Genomic DNA, 20849 nt, shown 5'->3' on the forward strand with positions numbered 1-20849 from the left:
GGCTGATCTATCTTTCCCTCCTAACCCCATTCTTGATGCCTGGTTAAATTGATCTGATCTGCCTGTACAGGATCCACACCCCTCTATTCCCTGCACTTCTGTGTGTGTGTCTAAAAGCGTCTTACATGCTCCTATTGTACCTTCCTCCCCTTCTACCACTACTTCAGGCAATGCTTTCCAGGCCCCCACCACTCCCTATGTAAAAAAAAAAAATCAAAACTTGCCCCGCACAAGTCCATTAACCTTTCTTTCTCACCTTTGCCCTGTAGTGTTGGACATTTCCACCCTGGGGAAAAAGGATCTACCCTAACTCAGCCTCCTAATTTTATATACTTCTGTCATCTCCACTCCGACATTCCAGAGCAAACAATCCAAGTCTATTCAACCTCCCCATGCTGACCAGTATATAAATACTTCCATATAAATACTTCTCCCAACACTTGATCTATAGTAGAAACATAGACAATAGGTGCAGGAGTAGGCCATTCGGCCCTTCGAGCCTGCACGGCCATTCAATATGGTCATGGCTGATCATCCAACTCAGTATCCTGTACCTGCCTTCTCTCCATACCCCCTGATCCCTTTAGCCACAAGGGCCACATCTAACTCCCTCTTAAATATAGCCAATGAACTGGCCTCAACTACCTTCTGTGGCAGAGAATTCCACAGATTCACCACTCTCTGTGTAAAAAATGTTTTTCTCATCTCGGTCCTAAAAGATTTCCCCCTTATCCTTAAACTGTGACCCCTTGTTCTGGACTTCCCCAACATCGGGAACAATCTTCCTACATCTAGCCTGTCCAACCCCTTAAGAATTTTGTAAGTTTCTATAAGATCCCCCCTCAATCTTCTAAATTCTAGCGAGTACAAGCCGAGTCTATCCAGTCTTTCTTCATATGAAAGTCCTGACATTCCAGGAATCAGTCTGGTGAACCTTCTCTGTACTCCCTCTATGGCAAGAATGTCTTTCCTCAGATTAGGAGACCAAAACTGTACGCAATAGTCCAGGTGTGGTCTCACCAAGATCCTGAACAACTGCAGTAGAACCTCCCTGCTCCTATGCTCAAATTCTTTGTTAGCTATGAATACTAACATACCATTCGCTTTCTTCACTGCCTGCTGCACCTGCATGCCTACTTTCAATGACTGGTGTACCATGACACCCAGGTCTCGTTGCATCTCCCTTTTCCTAATCGGCCACCATTCAGATAATAGTCTACTAGTGTTCAATGCCTCGACATTCATGTCCTCATCTGGGCACTTTAATGCTGTCAGCAACCACTCTCTCAAGAGTCCTTGAACTGAAATGTTCACTGTTTCTCTCTTCATTGATGCTGGGAAACTTTTTGTGTAGGAAGGAACTGCAGATGCTGGCTTAACCGGAAGATAGACACAAAAAGCTGGAGTAACTCAGCGGGACAGTCAGCATCTCTGGAGAGAAGGAATAGATGGCGTTTCAGGTCGAGACTACTGAAGAAGGATCTCAACCCGAAACATCACCTATTCCTTTTCTCCAGAGATGCTGTCTGACCCGCTGAGTTACTCCAGTTTATTGTGTAAAAGTTTGTCTTTGACGTCAAAGTTATTTGCCAACATTGCAAAATCTTTTGGGAATTTTTACTTTTATGGAAATCTTGGTATGTAATATACCACATACCACGGCTAAATGGTTTCTAACTGAGACCAAGCTGAAGAGTCAACGTAGCTCAAAGTTTGATATATTTACAGTTTATTATGAGCTGTTATCATAAAATGAAGGCCTTGCCTGGCTATACTTAATTTTTGTTTCTGTTTCTTCCCACCGTTTTGTGGCCAAAGACACATGTAAACAGCTTGTTCCTCACCCTCCAGTCAGTCTCTTGCTGAGGGAGCAGCTGTGACGTTGGTTCACTTCTGCAATTTGATTAACCCTTTGGTGACCCACGAGCAAGAAAAATGTCCAAGCTATCAGGAGGCCACAACTTCCAGCTCCGTTTAACTGCACCATCCCAGCCAGTCACAAACAATGGCTCTGTGCTGGGCAGCACGGTGGTGCAGCGGTAAAGTTGCTGCCTCAGAGCGCCAGAGACCCGGGTTCGATCCTGACCATGGGTGCTTGTTTGTACGGAGTCTGTACGTTCTCCCCGTGACCAACCTAAGTTTTCTCCGAGATCTGCGGGTTCCTTCCACGCTCCAAAGACGTACAAGTTTGCAGCATAATCGGCTCAGTATAAATGTATAAATTGTCCCTTGTGTGTGTAGGATAGTGTAGATGTGTGGGGATTGATAGTCGGTCCGGACTCAGTGGGCCAAAGGGCCTGTTTTCACACTGTATCTCTAAACTAAACTAAACAACATCATTGAGAGTTCAAATAGCCACTGAAGTGTTAAAGATAAATATGTTGTGCACGTTAAGTGCATTCATTCCTCACCAGTCTAATAAGCTTATTGCTTCCGTGTGTCCTTATGTAACAGCAGCAACTTGGCTTTGCAGAACAATGCAGTTTACTGGAATAATGAGGTGCGTGAGTCACTCTCAAAGTCAGAATCCGTCTGGTTCCTGAAATCTGGGGACATTGTACTGTTTCTCTGAAAGGAAAGGAAGGAAAAGCGTTTGGTATGAAGCCACTTGTTTTGTTGATGTTGAAGGAAAATGCCAAAAAATAACATTGCCTTTCTTCAAAGGCTAGTACTGGTTTTCCTAAAAGGTCAAGGGTAAAAAAAATCATTGCCTATTTTTAGTTCAATTTGTATGTAAGTTTTTATTTATATCCATGTTTTAAAACCACCAGTAACCGATGAGAAGCAAGTGGAAAAGCACTATGCAAAGAGACCTAATGTAAATCTATTATAGATCTTGTACCCTTAATCTTTTTAATGATCCACTTAATGTCTAGTGATTGTATCAGTTGTAAATATTTTTTTATTGGAGATTTTATGGCCAGATAAAACTTAATAACTTAACTGCATCTGAAGTAATTTTCTTTAAACAATTAGAAGAGCAACAATGGGCCATCTGGCTTCTCATATCTGCTTCACAATTTAATCAGACAATAAGTAGAATGATTTTTAATATCTAAATATTATGGATGCAGTCCAGACCATTACACAAACCAACCTCCCTGCCATTCTGAAGAAGGGTCTCAACCCAAAATGTCATCCGTTCCTTGTCTCCAGAGATGCTGCCTGTCCCGCTGAGTTACTCCAGCTTTTTGTGTCTATCTCCCTTCCATTGACTCAATTTACAGCTCACGCTGCCTTGGCAAGGCCAGCAACATAATCAAGGATGAGTCGCACCCTGGCCATTCCCTCTCCAGGCATGAGGTACAGAAGTGTGAAAATGCACACCTCCAGATTCAGGGACAGCATCTTCCCAGCTGTTAGCAGGCAACTAAACCATCCTACCTCAACTAGAGAGCAGTCCTGAACTACTATCAACCTCGATGGAGACCTTTTTAGACTATCTTTGACTGGACCTTACTGGCTTTATCTTGCACTGAACGTTATTCTCTTTATCATAAATCTGAAAACTGTAAATGGCTCGATTATAATCATGTATTGTCTTTTCGCTGACTGGTTAGCATGCAACAACAGCTTTTCACTGTACCTCGGTACACGTGACAATAAACTAAACTCAAACTCCAAAATATATTGATGTTACTAATTGAATCTCCATAGCCCCCTAGGGTAGAGAGTTCCAAAGGTTTCCCATCTTCTGAAATGTTCAAGTTCAAGTTGGAATATATTGTCATGTGTCCCGGATAGGACAATGAAATTCTTGCTTTGCTTAGCACACAGAACATAGTAGGCATTTACTACAAAACAGATCAGTGTGTCCATATACTACAATATATATATATATATATATATATATATATATATATATACACACATAAACAAATGAACTGATAAAGTGCAAATAGCGATAATTGGCCACCAATAATCAGAGTTTTGTCCGAGCCAGGTTTAATAGCCTGATGGCTGTGGGGAAGTAGCTATTCCTGAACCTGGTTGTTGCAGTCTTCAGGCTCCTGTACCTTCTACCTGAAGGTAGCAGGGAGATGAGTGTGTGGCCAGGATGGTGTGCGTCTCTGATGATACTGCCAGCCTGTTTGAGGCAGCGACTGCGATAAATCCCCTCGATGGAAGGAAGGTCAGAGCCGATGATTGACTGGGCAGTGTTTACTACTTTTTGTAGTCTTTTCCTCTCCAGGGTGCTCAAGTTGCCGAACCAAGCCACGATGCAACCGGTCAGCATGCTCCCTACTGTGCACCTGTAGAGGTTCGAGAGAGTCCTCCTTGACAAACCGACTCTCCGTAATCTTCTCAGGAAGTAGAGGCGCTGATGAGCTTTCTTGATAATTGCATCAGTGTTCTCGGACCACTAAATGGTTTCTCCTGTTGGGCCATATTGGAGCAAAACATATCTAGTCCAACACTCAAGTTCTTTTGGAGTTAAGGCCTTCCTAATTGCTTACTGTATGTTAACATTCAGTAATTCTTGTATCAAGATGCCCAGATACATGTGAACACCAGTTAGTGCCTTTCAATCTCTTGCTGTTTAAATAAAATACAGCATTTCTATCTTTTCTACCAAAATGAACACCTTGCATTATATTCCATGTGCCCAGCATTTGCCCATTCCCCTCTGCTCGCTGCCTCCCAACCTGATATTGAATGTTAACTCCTTCTCTTTTTCTCAATCCAGTTACCAACTATCAATAAGTAAGCCCATCATGTCTACTCCGCCATTCAATCATGGCTGATCGATCTCTCCCTCCGAACCCCATTCACCTGCCTTCTCACCATGACCCTTGATACCCGTACTAGACAAGAATCTAATCTATCACTGCCTTAACAATATTCATTGACATGGCCTCCACAGCCTTCTGTGGCATGTCCACCCTTAAGGCCCTGTCCCACTTGGGCGACCTAATCTGCGAGTTCTGGCAAGTTTGCCCTCGACTCATACACGCAGCGTGGTCGACACGAGGTCGTAGGAGGTCTTCGTAACTCTCCTTCATGCTCGAGAGTGGCCTCCGCGTACTGGTCGCGGCATTTTTTTCAATATGTTAAAAAAATGCCCGCAAGTAAAAAAAGGTCGCCATGGAAAAAAATTGATACTTTTTTTACTCGTAGGTTTGGTCGTAGTAGGTCGGCATGTTAGTCGTAGGTAATCGAGGGTAATCGAAGGTCACAAAACGTTAGAGTAACTCAGCGGGACAGGCAGCACCTCTGGAGAGAAGAATGGGCGACGCTTCGGGTTGAGACCCTTCTTCAGACCCAAAACATCATCCATTCCTTTTCTCCAGAGATGCTGTGCGTCCCCCCTGAATTACTCCAACGTTTTGTGTCTTTCATCGGTTTAAACCAGCATCTGCAGTTCCTTCTACCAAAGGCTACCAAATCGCACAGGCTCCAAATGATCTGCCACACCTACCTACCAGGAAACATGGCTTCTGTACTTCAATGTTAGTTGGTTGTGACACACCCAGAGGTGGCCAATAGCCATGCCAAGGTGAACTGGAAATGCAAGTCTTTTTTTCGTTTACTTTAAGTCCACGCATCTGATTGTTGGCCTGATGTTGGGGAAAATCCCCCAGCTACCCAACAACAAACACTCACCGTGTTCAATCTCTTAAAACAGAACATGTAAGAAGTGTACACTTGGTCAGGTAGTACCTGTGTGGAGAAAAACAATGTTAATGATTTCAAGTAACCCTTCTCTCTCTGCCCCTCCCCCACCCTAGGCATGCAGCTACTTCCACTATTTGCAACCATATATCCCTTCATTATCACCTCTTCCACAGCCAACAATGGACCATTGTGGGCTCCACCTTTCCTTGGTCATCGGTGCTGGCTCTGATTAGTTCTGAACCTTTTCATACCTCTAGTTTCCCTCTCCCCTGACTGTCTGAAGAAGGGCAAAACATCACCTATTCCTTTTCTCCAGAGATGCGCTGAGTTACTCCTCCATTTTGTGTCTATCTTTGGAGTAAACCAGCAGCTGCAGTTCCTTCCTGTACCTTAATGTTTCATCAATTCTGATACCAGGTCACCGACTTGAAACATTAACTCTGTTTCTCTCTCCACACATGCTGCCTGGCTTTTGGGAATTTTTGTTTTGTTTCATTTTGGATTTCTGTCATCCCACATTGGCGTCTACAAATAGCTGTGAACAAACATCTACAGTGGATTATGTTGGGTGGAAGTCCAGCACGGTAGCGCAGCGGTAGAGTTGCTGCTTTGCAGCGGCAGGGACCCGGGTTCAATCCTGACGACGGGTGCTGTCTGTACGTTCTCCCATGACCTGCGTTGGTTTTCTACGAGGTCTCCAGTTTCCTCCCACACTCCAAAGACGTACAGGTTTGTAGGTTAATTGGCTTGGTATAAATGTAAATTGTCCCTAGTGTATGCAGGATAGTGTTAGTGTGCAGGGATCGCTGGTGGGTGCTGACTCGGTGGGCCGAAGGGCCTGTTTCTGCGCTGTATCTCTAAACTAAACTAAAAGAATGAAAGACATCCAGTCGGCTTGGAAATATTCATACAAGGCAACAGCTTTGCTGTAAAATGATTTGAAATAACCTGGTTTGTGGAATTTTTATTAACTTAATTAGTAGTAATCAGAACTGTAAATAAAGATTTTTTTTTTTGAGGAAAAAAAATTGCAGTTATCCACAATGTAGTAACATTAATGTAGAGAAAATACTTATTTTTTCCTTAAGGCTCCAAAAAAAGTCTTAAGGACTTTTATTCCACATTGAAAATTTGGAAACCTCTCACAGATAAAGGGCATTTGATGACTCATTGGAAATTTGGGTATGCGTGGGAATGAAATGGTCCAAAATTCCTTCAAGCCACATCAATTGATTATCCTGCTTCAACGAGTTATAAAGGTAATTGCTGATGGAAATAGGGGGAAATGCCGTCAGGGAGAACGTTGAGGCATGGTAACTGGAACTTAGTTTGCGTTTCCGGTAAAGAAGTCGGTTTTGTGCAACATCTGTCTACTTGCCCATTGCTGACCTTCCTTATGCTGGTGAAACAAAAACATTATTGACAAAGTTAGAATGGAGTCAAGTTCCCAAATGGCGTGCTTTCAATGTTCAGGATCTTTAAAACACCTTACTATCCTCGGTCATCTTACTGTAAAGTGACATATTCCTCACTTACAGGCTGCACAATTTCTCCTCCAGGTGCCTATTCCTGCTGATGTACAAGTCCTAGAGTGGCAACATATAGACAATAGACAATAGGTGCAGGAGTAGGCCATTTGGCCCTTCGAGCCAGCACCGCCATTCAATATGATCATGGCTGATCATCCACAATCAGTACCCCGTTCCTGCCTTCTCCCCAAATCCCCTGACTCCGCTATTTTTAAGAGCCCTATCTAGCTCTCTCTTGAAAGCATCCAGAGAACCTGCCTCCACCGCCCTCTGAGGCAGAGAATTCCACAGACTCACCACTCTCTGTGAGAAAAAGTGTTTCCTCGTCTCAGTTCTAAATGGCTTACTCCTTGTTCTTAAACTGTGGCCCCTGGTTGTGGACTCCCCCAACATCGGGAACATGTTTCCTGCCTCTAGTGTGTCCAAGCCCTTAACAATCTTATATGTTTCAATGAGATCCCCTCTCATACTTCTAAACTCCAGAGTGTACAAGCCCATGTTTCTGGTACCTGCCCAAGTACCCACGCTTGAGAGACACAGAATGCCAGAGTAACTCAGCAGGTCAAGCAGTATCCCTGTAGAGAAGGAGTCATCGGGTCATGGAGTGATACAGTGTGGAAACAGGCCCTTCGGCCCAACTTGCCCACACCGGCCAATATGTCCCAGCTACACTAGTCCCACCTGCCAGCATTTGGTGATAAATCCCTCCAAACCTGTACTATCCATGTACCTGTCTAACTGCTTCTTAAATGGCGGGATAGTCCCTGCCTCAATTACCTCCTCTGGCAGCTTGTTCTATACCAGTGGTTCTTAACCTGGGGGTGGGAACCCCCATGGGGGGTCGTTTGGGGCTTTACCGGGGGACATGAAAGGGTCATAACTAATATATCCGTTTGTTGAGCACATTTTTAGGTACATACCATATACAGTATTTGGTTTCGAGTTGTGACCCTTCTTCAGACTGAGAGTCACCCGTTCCTTCTCTCCAGAGATGCTGCCTATCCCGCTGAGTTACTCCAGCATTTTGTGTCAATCTTTGGTGTAAGCCAGCATCTGCAGTTCTTTCTTACACATGACAAGAAGATGTTCTGTCAAATCGCACTGGCCCCAAGCCCACAGGCGGTCACACTCAAACCGTCTGGATTTGAGTTCAGTCTAGGACGGGGTGGGGAACCTGCAGCCTTAAGGCCGCATGTGGCCTTCTAGGCCATTATGTGCGGCCTTTTGAATGAATCCAAATTTTGTAGAATAAATCCTTTTATTTTTATTAATATGCTTTTGTTCCTCTTTTATTATTTTAATTTTAATCTTAAAATGAATTAAAAAATTTAAATACCAAAGAGTAAAAGAAGATTCAATGACATTATCCTCCCCGACTGACGGCCACAATTATAACATGAGTAAGTCATGAGGGCTATTTTAACAAAATAATGTACATTTTGAAGTATATCTAATTGAAGCTTCTTGGATGCGGCCTTATTAGATTACAGCTAACTTAATGCGGCATTCCAACATGAAAAGGTTCCCCATCCCTAGTCTAGGACTTGAGTTCCGCCTTCTTTGCCGACACTTCACGGCATTGCCGACAGTGCACTGAATTGCCAGCGGTGCCATCTTATGGCTGAGACATCGAACTGTAGTACTAGTCCTGTTGGCCCTAAGGAATAGGGAACACACATCACTGCCTGCTCCAACATTGCCGTTTGTGAGAGGTGGTTGTGTGGAAATTGGCCGCAGTCACTTGTGGCAGTGAAGGACACCAGGCAAAGGCTGCCTGTCTGCTATCTGGCACCAAGCTCGGCAAAGAAACTGACTGTTGATTGCTCTCCTGCTCCTTGCCAGGCATTTCAGTGAGAGGGAAAACCCCAGCAGCTGTTGAACTGTAGAGAGCAACAAAGCACAGTAACAAAGCAAGAGAGAATCAACTTCTGCCTTATTCCACGATGCACAAAGGCATTACACACAGACAGCCTCTTTAGTCACAAGGACAGGAAATTATTTAAAATCCAATTACACCCATTTTTTTTCTTTTCTGCTTACATCCTAATGACAATCAGCAGTTTATTCTCCCGGGCTGTCTGGATCTTCGAGTGTGGGAAGCATACGTCCTTCTGTCTTTATATTTTAGACCATTTAGTTTGTGCTTTGTTGGTCAATCAGGAGAAAGCCTCTGCCTCGCCATATATGAACTATCAAGTACTTTGGTATCAGTTAATTGGTGTGAAAGAGATTTTCAGTGACATTTTAAAGCTGGTGCTCATGTTAATGTGCATGTTTTAGTGCAAAATACTCGACATCTCCATGCAATTTGAAAGACAATCTTCTTGGATCTATGGTGCCCAGCGAAGTGACAACTGCTTTCATTTTTAACCGTTCATGCAGCAAAAAATATTTAGATGCACTTCACACTTGTGCTATCAAATCATTTGATAAGGAGCCAGCAAAGGAGAAATTGGGGGCAGGATTCAAAAAACAAAGAGATTTTGAGGAGCTCTTTAGAAGCAGAGTGACAGATGGGCAGGAAGATTAGGGACTGGCCCCAGAGTTTGGAGCCATGGCGAGTGAAAGCAGAGTTGGCAATGGGGGAAATCTCAAACTAGGGATCACTACTTAAAACTGATGCGTTGCTCATTTTAGCCAGAAGTGAGGTGACGTTTTTTTCTTGAGTGTTATGAGTCTGGCATTTTTAATGGATACCCCGTTAAGGCAGAGGTAGATTAGCAAGGGGGGGGGGGGGGAGAAGTAGTAGGCAGGAAAGCAGAGTTGAGGATGCAGTTACTTCACCTTAGATCACCTATGATCTTGTTGGATTGTCGTTTGAGGAGCCTACTGTTTTTAATCATATGTATGTTAAACATTATCCAGTGTAGTTCCAGGGAAATGGGTGATGCAATTAAAGGGCCTATACGAGTTTGCCCAAGAGCTCTCCCGAGTTTAAAAAAAAATCTAACTAGTGGTAAGTACATAGAATGTACGTAGCGGGTACGTCGGAGCTTGGGGCGTCTCTTAGCGGCTCGTAACGCTAACGGCAGGTACTCGGGAAACGCGGTAAGCTCGTGAAGTTTTTTCAACATGTTAAACAATGTCCACGAGAGCCCCGAGTACCTACGAGCGGCTATTACCGCAATTCTCCGAGTTCGAATCGGGAAACTCAGGAGAACTCTTGAATTACCTCGTACAGTGGGACAGGCCCTTTAGGGCAGGAGCAGTGGGATTTTCAGTGACCTTGGCAGGATCCAACGTCCAAGATTAGCCACAGAAGCAGATCCACAGTCACTTATTACAATCGTTCCACACTCTTAATTCTCTACTCCAACAGCAACATTTCTTACTCTAACCATGATATTCCCTTATCATGTATCAATACACTGTAATGGCTCGATTGTAATCATGTCTCGTCTTTCTGCTGACTGGAGAGCACACAACAAATGCTTTTCACTGTACCTCAGTACACGTGACAATAAACTGAAACAGTGAAAATGGCCAGACAAACACCTAATGCTAATTCACAATGCTCAGGCAGTCCTGCCCCGGCAGGTGCTGGTAAGTTTTAATTTTGTTTCAGCTATGTTTGCTGTATTCCTTAATATTTTCCAGTATTGCTTTTTTTTTTTTTTTTTTTAAATAATTTTTTAATTAAAAGTAGACATATTATAAAGTATAGTTGCATATTATAGTAAAAAAAAAATTAAATATACATCAGTCATACATTATTAAAATTTTCAATTGTCGATTACTTCTACTTCTAGTGTTTTTTTTATATAGAAAAAGAGAGAAAGAGAGAGAAAAGTTACAAATATCAAAAAAAACAAAAACGGTGGAATGGATTACTTATAATACGTCATTGGAGATAGGTTCGTAGATTATAAAGTATGACTTTTCATCTAATCCTGAGTTCAAGTTTCAGTTGGGTTTTCGTGCCGGGCCAATCTATCCCGTCAGATAATTATTGAATGGAGCCCATATTTTATCAAAAAGTTCTTGTTTGTCCATTAAGACAAGTCTAATTCTTTCTAGATATAGGGTCTCCGACATTTCCACAATCCACATTTTAATTGTGGGGGTTGTAGGGCCTTTCCAAATATATTTTCCAGTATTGACATTAGCTACTTGCGTCGGCAAAGGATATAAAATAACCATCCCAAATTAGAACTCAGTTGCTAAGGCAAGCCAGGGTTGCTGGTATAAACAAAAACAATCTCAGTCCCGAGTTCTGCAATTTTTCAAACGATAATTTACTCATTTTGAAATATATGGTAGGCGTCTCTGGAAGGTTAGATCATATGGGATCGAAGGAGAGATAGCTGAACACTTGCCGATTTTTTTCGGCGACTGTCGGTGTCATATCAGTATCGCCAAAAGATTTTGAACATTTCAAAATCCAGCGGCGACAAAAAAAACTGTTGCGACACTTGAAAACACACATCACACGTCATCAAACCGCAACATTTTCTGTGACCTGATACGTCAGTCAATGATGCCGGCAGTTGCCGAAAAAATCGCCAAGTGGGACAGGCCCTTTAGAAAATTGGCTTCATTGAAGGAAGCAGAGGGTGATGGCAAAGGTTGTTTTTTGGGCTGGAAGCCTGTGACTAGTGGTGTGCCTCAGGGGTCAGTGCTGGTCCCATTGCTGTTTGTCATCTACATCAATGATTTAGATGAGAACGTACATGGCATGATCAGCACGTTTGCAAATGACACTAAAGCGGGTGGTATTGTAGTGGGTTAAACTGTAGCAGGATCTTCATTGGGTAGGCTGAGGAATCCCGTTACGTCAAGAACAGAGAAGTCGCAATCTAGTGTGAAATAGTGAACATATTAATAGACAATTGGTGCAGGAGTAGGCCATTCGGCCCTTCGAGCCAGCACCGCCAATCAATGTGATCATGGCTGATCATCCACAATCAGTAACCCGTTCCTGCCCTCTCCCCATATCCCCTGACTCCGCTATTTTTAAGAGCTCTATCTAGCTCTCTCTTGAAAGCATCCATAGAACATGCCTCCACCACCCTCTGAGGCAGAGAATTCCACAGACTCACCAATCTCTGTGAGAAAAAGTGTTTCCTCGTCTCCTTAACTTTGTACTCTGCTGCGTGGGGAACTAAAAAGTCATGACGTTTGTATAATGTAAGAGTAATGTATAATCCTGTAATTAACATATCAATCTACCTCACCTTTGTACTTAGATCAGTCTGACCCGAAACGTCACCTATTCCTTCGCTCCATAGATGCTGCCTCACCCACTGAACTTCTCCAACATTTTTGTCTACCTTTGTACTTCCTCAATTGTCACCTTTTTTGGTGTATAAATGTCCTGCTGTACTGACTTAACATAGGAGTTATGATCACAGCCTTTGACTGATACACTTCTCCCCTTGTGTTGTAAAACTCACTGCTAACATAAGAGTCCTTGAGTCTTACTAAAGGGTTGCCTTTGTCAGTGTGTTGAAGACTTTGGCCATGCCCCCAGTTCATCTGACTGATGCACTCTCATGAATGGTTGAGCATCATGTAATGCAGTTCCGTAGCGCAGTACATTCCAGTATTATGTATCCAATGCATTCAACATATCTTCGGATGTTCAATCGGAATAACGGTTGTCTTCATCCCACTATTTTTGCAGGAACTGTAACATTGAAGAAGAGTCTCTATGCAGAAACGTCACCCATTCCTTCTCTCCAGAGATGATGCTGCCTGTCCCGCTGAGTTACTCCAGCTTTTTGTAAATCAACAGCTGTAGTTCCTTCCTACATATTATTAACTGGGACATTTATTGTACAACTGAATTCACATATTGATCTAGGTACAAATGCTGGAGTAACTCGGCGGGACAGGCAGCATCTCTGGATAGAAGGAATGTGTGACGTTTCGGGCGGAGACTCTTCTTCATGTCCATCTTCGGTGTAAACCAGCATCTGCAGTTCCTTCCTTCACATATTTATTTGTCGGATATGTGTGGGTGTTGTTGCTGGATGAGTATTTGTAGCCCATCCTTAATTGACCTTTGAGTTGGGTTGGGAACGGATGCCTTAGATGGCTGCAATTATTGTAATAAGTAAGGTCCCACACTGATGATAGGCACCCTGGACCCTGGTCCAGGCACCCTGGACCCACTATTGACGAGGGAATGGTCATTATATTTCCTTGTCCGAATATGAATTTGGGGGCCTGCGCTATCCTTCCAGATGTGGTTAAATTTAGCTCGGAGATAAAGCATGGAAACGGGCCCTTCAGCCCACTATGTCCATGCTGCCGAACGATCACTGGTTCAAGAGTCAAGAGAGTTTATTGTCATGTGTCCCAGATAGGACAATGAAATGCTGTGCATACTAAATTTTCATATACTAGTTCTGCACAAGCCCTACAGGGCAGCACGGTGGCACGCCGGTAGTACTACTGCCTGTCAGTGCCAGAAACCCATTTCGATCCTGACTACGGGTGCTGGCTGTACGGAGTTTGCACGTTCTCCCCATGACCTGCATGGGTTGTCTCAGAGATCTTCGGTTTCCTCCCACACTCCAAAGACGTACAGGTTTGTAGGTTAATTGGCTTGGTATAAAATGTAAAATTGTCCCTAGTGTGTGTAGGATAGTGTTAGTGTGCGGGGATCACTGGTCGGCGTGGACTCGGGGTGGGGCGGATGCTGAAGGACCTGTTTCCGCGCTGTATTCTTAAACAAAAGCTAAACTGGGGGCAATTTTACAGAGGTCAATTAACTTACAAAGCCGCACATCTTTGGGACGTGGGAGGAAACCGGAGCACCCGGAGGAAACCCACGTGGTCACAAGGAGAACGTGCAAACTCCACACCGACAGCACCCGAGGTCAGGATCGAACCAGGGTCTCTGGCACCGTGAGGCAGCGGCTCTACCAGCTGCGCCACTTCCACTGTGCCGCTAAAAGAGGTTGCTGTTTTGGGAGGTAGTGTCAATGAAGCCTTGCCAACCCCAGAGCATCTTGTATCTGGTTAGTGATGGCCATCTTGGCCATGATGGAAGACAGTGGATGGGATGCCAATTAAAGTAGCTGTTTTTTTTAATGCAGTGACTTGTGCTGGAAATCGGCTCATTGTGCCATTTACAATGTATAAAGTCATTTTCTGGTCTCCATTTGTACTGAGGAGGAAACATAGAAACATAGAAAATAGGTGCAGGAGTAGGCCATTCGGCCCTTCGAGCCTGCACCGCCATTCAATATGATCATGGCTGATCATCCAACTCAGTATCCTGTACCTGCCTTCTCTCCATACCCCCTGATCCCTTTAGCCACAAGGGCCACATCTAACTCCCTCTTAAACATAGCCAACGAACTGGCCTCAACTACCTTCTGTGACAGAGAATTCCAGAGATTCACCACTTTCTGTGTAAAAAAAGATTTTCTCATCTCGGTCCTAAAATATTTCCCCCTTATCCTTAAACTGTGACCCCTTGTTCTGGACTTCCCCAACATCGGGAACAATCTTCCTGCATCTAGCCTGTCCAATCACTTAAGAATTTTGTACGTTTCTATAAGATCCCCCCTCAATCATCTAAATTCTAACGAGTACAAGCCGAGTCTATCCAGTCCTTCTTCATATGAAAGTCCTGACATCCCAAGAATCAGTCTGGTGAACCTTCTCTGTACTCCCTTTAGGCTATAAGCTGCCTAAAGAGAGCTTATCACTGTTTTACTGAGGAGGTGGATGAGGAATCTTCCTCTCCTTCCACTGTCTCGCTCAACTAAAGGACTAAACCCTCTCTACATCACCATCTATATCTCTCATTTCCCTCTCTCAGTCTGAAGAAGAGTCTCGACCTGAAACGTTGCCCGTTCCTTTTCCCCAGAGGTGCTGTCTGACCCGCTGAGTTACTCCAGCGTTTTGTGCCTGGCTTCAACGGAAAGACTAATGCTGTTGCCAAGGGAGTGAATGTGTTTTGAGTTTGAGTGTGTGTAGTGATAACGATGCCACATTCCAAGCTCTCAGTCATGTTTTGCCAACACTGCTATTTCTACATGAATTCTTTGATTGGTTCCATGTGTCATTGCGTAAGACGGTCATGGGATCCACATTTCTAAAGATTTAATCATCGGTGCTTGCAGCTGTTGTATTGAACAGACTAATGGTTGGAGCAGCACTATAGAGTGTCCCCGGATTATAGGTCACTGGCCAAGCAAGGCCAGGGGTGTAGCCTCGGAGAGGAGGGCAACTGTAGCAGCATTCCCAGTACAGCTCACAAGTAACAGGAGTAGAATTAGGCCAGTCGGCCCATCGAGTCAATATAAAGTAATAATGGTTTAAGAATATTCTGCATGACGTTAATGAGATGTTGTCCATCTACTGTGGTAGTTGTTTAATTTAGTTCTGTTTAGACCCACTGGGTCCGCGCCGACCAGCGATCCCCGCACACTAACACTATCCTACACACACTAGGGACAATTTTTTTTTACGTTTACCAAGCCAATTAACCTACAAACCTGTACGTCTTTAGAGTGAGGGAGGAAACCGAAGATCTTGGAGAAAATCCACGCAGGTCACGGGGAGAATGTACAAACTCCGTACAGACAGCACCCGTAGTCGGGATCGAACCCGGGTCTCCGGCGCTGCATTCGCTGTAAGGCAGCAACTCGTTTGGCTCCAAGGTGTACATGGAAGCTGCTTCCACATGTTGAGCAAACTTAGTTGGGAAGAATTCCCTGGGATCCATCCCAAAAGTACCGTTAGTTTGTTTAACACTGGCTTCTCAACCTTCCCTCGGTCCTTAAAGTAGTCTTCTAGTATATATTCCCCACCCAAAACACTCCGATGCTTTCTTTCTGAGTTGCAAACTCTATAGGTTCCTCTTTGATTCCTCCTCTGCCACCAAGATTTGAATGTCTTTTGATGGTGGCATTTGCGAGGCTTTTAAATGGGCACATAGATATGGAGGGATATGGATCACCTGCAGGCAGGGGAGATTAGTTTAACTTGGCATCATAGTCACCATGGAGGTTGTGGGCTGAAGGGCCTGTTCCAGTACTGTTCAATGTTCCATGTGTAACCGCTAATGCTGGCCATGGTTTTGAAGTGAAGTCGGATTATCTATCTATAATATAAAACTCTGTGTGTGTGTGTGTGTGTGTGTGTGTGTGTGTGTGTGTGTGTGTGTGTGTGTGTGTGTGTGTGTGTGCGTGCGTGCGTGCGTGCGTGCGTGCGTGTGTTTCTGCCTGACTTGTGGCTGCCAGCCTTTGATTCGTTGCTACGCCAACACCAGACGCAGAATCGCCGAGAGTCTTTCCATTTCGGTAGAGATTTCACTTTTCATTCCAAGTATCCACTCCTGATTAAATTTTGTCGTGTTTATGTACACATTTTTAATAAAATCCTTCTCCCCCCCCCCCCCCAAAATCAAATAAAAAAACAGCTTCTCACCCATAGAATGTTGGTGAACGTTCCATCGTGTGATGTCACAATGCCCAATGCTCACAGATGTCCAATCGGAATGGATCCATTTGCATATGCCTTTGCAGCAGCCCCAGCCCCTCCCCCCACCCCCGCAGCCTGTGTCGAAGCGCGTCATCATGTGTGTGGGAATAGAGAAAGAGGATTGGGGGTGATAGGGAATGGGGAACAGATGGACTGTCCCTACCCCTCCCCCTTCCACTCTCCCTCCCCACTATTTCCCCTCTCTCCCCCACCCCTCTCCCCCTCCCTCCACACTATTCTTCCTCCCTCCCCTACCCCATCTCCCTCCTCCCCCCCTCCCCCACACCTCTCCCCCCCCCTCCCAACACCTCTCTCCCCCTCCCATCCCTCTCTCCTCCTGTCCCCCACCCCTCTTTCCTCCCCCTCTCCTCACCCCTCTCCCTCTCCTCCTCCCACCCCGTTCCCTCTCCCCCACCCCCCTTCCCTCTCTCCCCCACCCCCTCCATCTCTCCCCCCGCCCCCTACCACTGTCCCTCTTCCACCACCCCCCCTACCCCTCTCCCCCTCTCTCCCCACTCTTCCCCTTCTCTCCCCCTTACCCCACCCCTCTCTCTCGCCCTCCCTTCCCCCTCACTCCCCTCTGTCCCCCACCCCTTCCCCTACCCCACTGTCCCTCTTCCACCACTCCCCCCTACACCTCTCCACCTCCCTCCCCATTCTTCCACTTATCTCCCCGCATTCCCCACCCCTCCCCATCTCCCTCCCCCACCCCTCTCCTCCCCCCCCCTCCCTTCCCTCTCCCTCCCCACTCTTCCCCCTCACTCCCCTCTACCCTTCTCCCCCTCCCTCCACACTCTTCCCCTCTCCCTCCTCCCTCTCCTCCATCCTCCCCTCCCTTTCTCCTCTCCCCCTCGCCCACCCTCTTCATTCCCCCTCCCCCCACCGTCTCTCACCCCCGTTCGCACCCCTCTCTCCTCCTCCCTTCCCCCCCTCACTCCCCTCTCCCTCCCTCCTCACTCCTCTCTAGTTGCATCATAAAATTAACCATTAACTAACCTAGAGCTGTTGTTCTTCTAGAGGCAGCTAGTTTTCTTGACTGTTGTGCTCCATTAGCTGATCACAGTTAGCGCTGAATGTTCTAAACTCCTGGGTCTACTTCATACCATTCAGGTGTGCGTACTTCACCCGTTCTTCCTTGCTACCCCATTAGTTGCTGGCCTGCCCACATACACAACTTGTCTGTTTCTGATCCAACTCCCACACTGGTTGAATCACCACTCTCCTATGTGTAAATAGATTCAGCATGTCCCCAAATACACCAATACATTTCTACGGATGCAATGTAGGAAGTATCGCAAGGTCACAAGTTACAGGAGTAGAATTAGGCCATTTGGCCCATCGAGTCTACTCCGCCATTCAATCGTGGCTGATCTCTGCCTCCTAATCCCATTCTCCTGCCTTCTCCCCATAACCCTTGACACCCGTTCTCATCAAGAATTTGTCTATCTCTGCCTTAAAAACATCCACTGACTTGGCCTCCACAGCCCTCTGTGGCAATGAGTTCCACAGAGTGACTACCCTCTGACTAAAGAAGTTCCTCCTCACCTCCTTTCTAGAAGAGCATCCTTTAATTTTGAGGCTATGACCTCTGGTCCTAGACTCTCCCACCAGTGCAAACATCCTCTCCACATCCACACTATCCATGCCTTTCATTATTCTGTGAGTTTCAATGAGATCCCCCCCCCATCAACCTTCTAAACTCCAGCGAGTGGAGGCCCAGTGCTGTCAAACGCTCATCACATGCCAACCCACTCATTCCTGGAATCATATTCCATAGAATATCCTCACTGGTCATCACGGCCTGTGTGACAACGCCAGGAACACACGAGGTTGCAGAGAGATGTGGACTCAGCCTGGTCCATCACAGGCACAGTCTTCCCCACCATTGAAAGCATCTACATGAGGAGCTGCCTCAGCATCTATCATCATTGATCCTCTCTCCATAGTGACATTAGAGAGGCTTTTAAATGGGCTCATGGATCTGTAGGGAATGGAGGAAGAGGAGGTTATGGGCCATGCCCTCCTCTTCTCAGTACGGCCACCCCACCAGGTTCAGGAGCAGTTACCTTCCCACAACCATTAGGTTCTTGAACCGATCTGCACAACCCTAATCCTCCCTTGGCAATGGAGCATCAGGGTCCACCTCTCGTACTATCACGGGGTTGTTTTTGGCACTCATGTCTAGTTTTAATGCATTTGTCTTTTGACTGTATTATACTTACCTGGCGGGGGAGGGACCGTGATCCAAAAGGTGGGTCTCCAAGGACGATGCTTTCCCACTGCACTGCGTATGCTAACGCCTACGATGTCCTCAAACGCGGTATACTCGACTGGTACATTAGTGGTAGTGGGATATAGATATCATTAGCTGTTGGGGCGGCACGGTGGCGCAGCAGTAGAGTTGTTGCCGTACAACACTTACAGCGCCAGAGACCCGGGTTCGATCCTGACTATGGGCGCTGTCTGTACGGAGTTTGTACGTTCTCCTCATGACCCGCGTGGGTTTTCTCCGAGATCTTCGGTTTTTCTCCCACACTCCAAAGCCGTACAGGTTTGTGGGTTAATTGCCTTTGGTAAATTGACCTTAATGCGTGTAGGATAGTGTAAAGGGTCTGTCCCACTTTCACAACCTAATTCACAACCTTTTTCTCGTGGACATTTTCATCATGCTAGAAAAACGGCCCGACCTACTTGATGCCTCAAGTATATATGACTAGCATCACGACCTGCTACGACCTACCTATGACCTCCTACGGCCTTGTGATGACCATGCTGCGAGTATGAGTCAAGGGCAAACTCGGCAGAGGTCGTGAAAGTGGGACAGGCCCTTAAGTCGCTGGTCGCTCGGATTCGGTGGGCCAATGGGCCTATTTCCAAACTAAAGTAAACTAGAATTTATGTAATATGTATGTTCTTGAGTGTTTGTGCAAGCCTATGTGCCTCTGATGCTGCTTGTAAGCAAGATTTTCATTGTACTTCTGCCTCACCTACTGACGATAGACGTGACTTGCAGCAGTCTCTGGAGTGGGACTTGACCCCATTGTTTCCTGACACAGAAGTCAGACTGCTACCGACTGAGACTCGGCTGACTCAGGGCTAGAATGCACACATATTTCATGCAGTGCCCATATTAGGTCTGCACTGCCGCCCTCCTGTTTTGCAAGCTAAAGAAGTGACAGCCAGAGATATTTGTCGCGGTTGGGTTTGTTGCTCACAAACAGCACAGTGTGTGGTTGGAGAAGCTGTGCTATGTTGTGTTGGGACCGTGCAGCTTTTAGTCTAACACCACACGAGGAGTTTGTGTGCCTGCCTTTGCACCATATCAGCCGGGTCCACAGAGCCGAAAATGTGAATAGATTTGTAAAATGCTGGTGAACACGTGTGCATATAAGTAAGGTACACAAAATTGCTGGGGAAACTCAGCGGGTGCATATAAGTAGGTTTGCACAACCTTGCTCTGTTTATAGGAAAATGTGAACTTGGCTCTAAATACATAGTTATGTAGAATGGGATATTTATACCTGGTATGTGTAACTTCCTTTCACAATTGTGCTCAAATATAGTTTTAGTTTAGTTTAGAGATACAGGCCCTTCGGCCCACCGAGTCCACACAGACAAGCGATCCCTGCACATTAACACTATCTATCCTACACACACTAGAGGCAATTTTTACACCAAGTCAATTAATCTACAAACCTGTACGTCTTTGGAGTGTGGGAGGAAACCGAAGATCTCAGAGAAAACCCACGTGGTCACGGGGAGAATGTACAAACTCTGTACAGACGGCATTCGAAGTGGGGATCGAACCCGTGTCTCTGGCGCTGCCAGCACCGTAAGGCAGTAACTCTACTTTTGTGCCATCGTGGCCACCTTATACTTTATCTCGGTGAAAATAAAGAGATGTTGGCAGTAGTTAACTAACTGAAGCCTGCAAAGTGAGCACTGCATTGGCCAGGATGGAGCGGTGTGGGATTTAGTACCACATTCATTGTGATGCACTTTAATCTACGGATAAACGGAATACAAGCCCTGTTAAGTGTATGTGAAAAGGGATGATTAATACATTTTAATGTAGTACTTTAGGGTGATTCACAGTTCGACATGTATTATGCTTTCTATGTCAATAGACAATAGGTGCAGGAGTAGGCCATTCAGCGCGTCGAGCCAGCATCGCCATTCAATGTGATCATGGCTGATCATCCCCAATCAGTACCCCGTTCCTGCCTTCTCCCCAAATCCCCTGACTCCGATATCTTTAAGAGC

General features: G+C 45.5%; 1 protein-coding gene and 1 pseudogene across 3 annotated transcripts in view; both read left to right on the forward strand.

The window, feature by feature from the left end:
- The window catches only part of LOC116983467 (protein shisa-5-like), a 123850-nt gene that overhangs the window by 65334 nt on the left and 37667 nt on the right, over window positions 1-20849 (forward strand). The window lies entirely within an intron of this gene.
- On the forward strand, window positions 18801-18952 carry LOC116983590 (annotated as a pseudogene).

This window comes from Amblyraja radiata, chromosome 18 (genome assembly GCF_010909765.2).
Source record: "Amblyraja radiata isolate CabotCenter1 chromosome 18, sAmbRad1.1.pri, whole genome shotgun sequence".
Classification (NCBI taxonomy): domain Eukaryota; kingdom Metazoa; phylum Chordata; class Chondrichthyes; order Rajiformes; family Rajidae; genus Amblyraja; species Amblyraja radiata.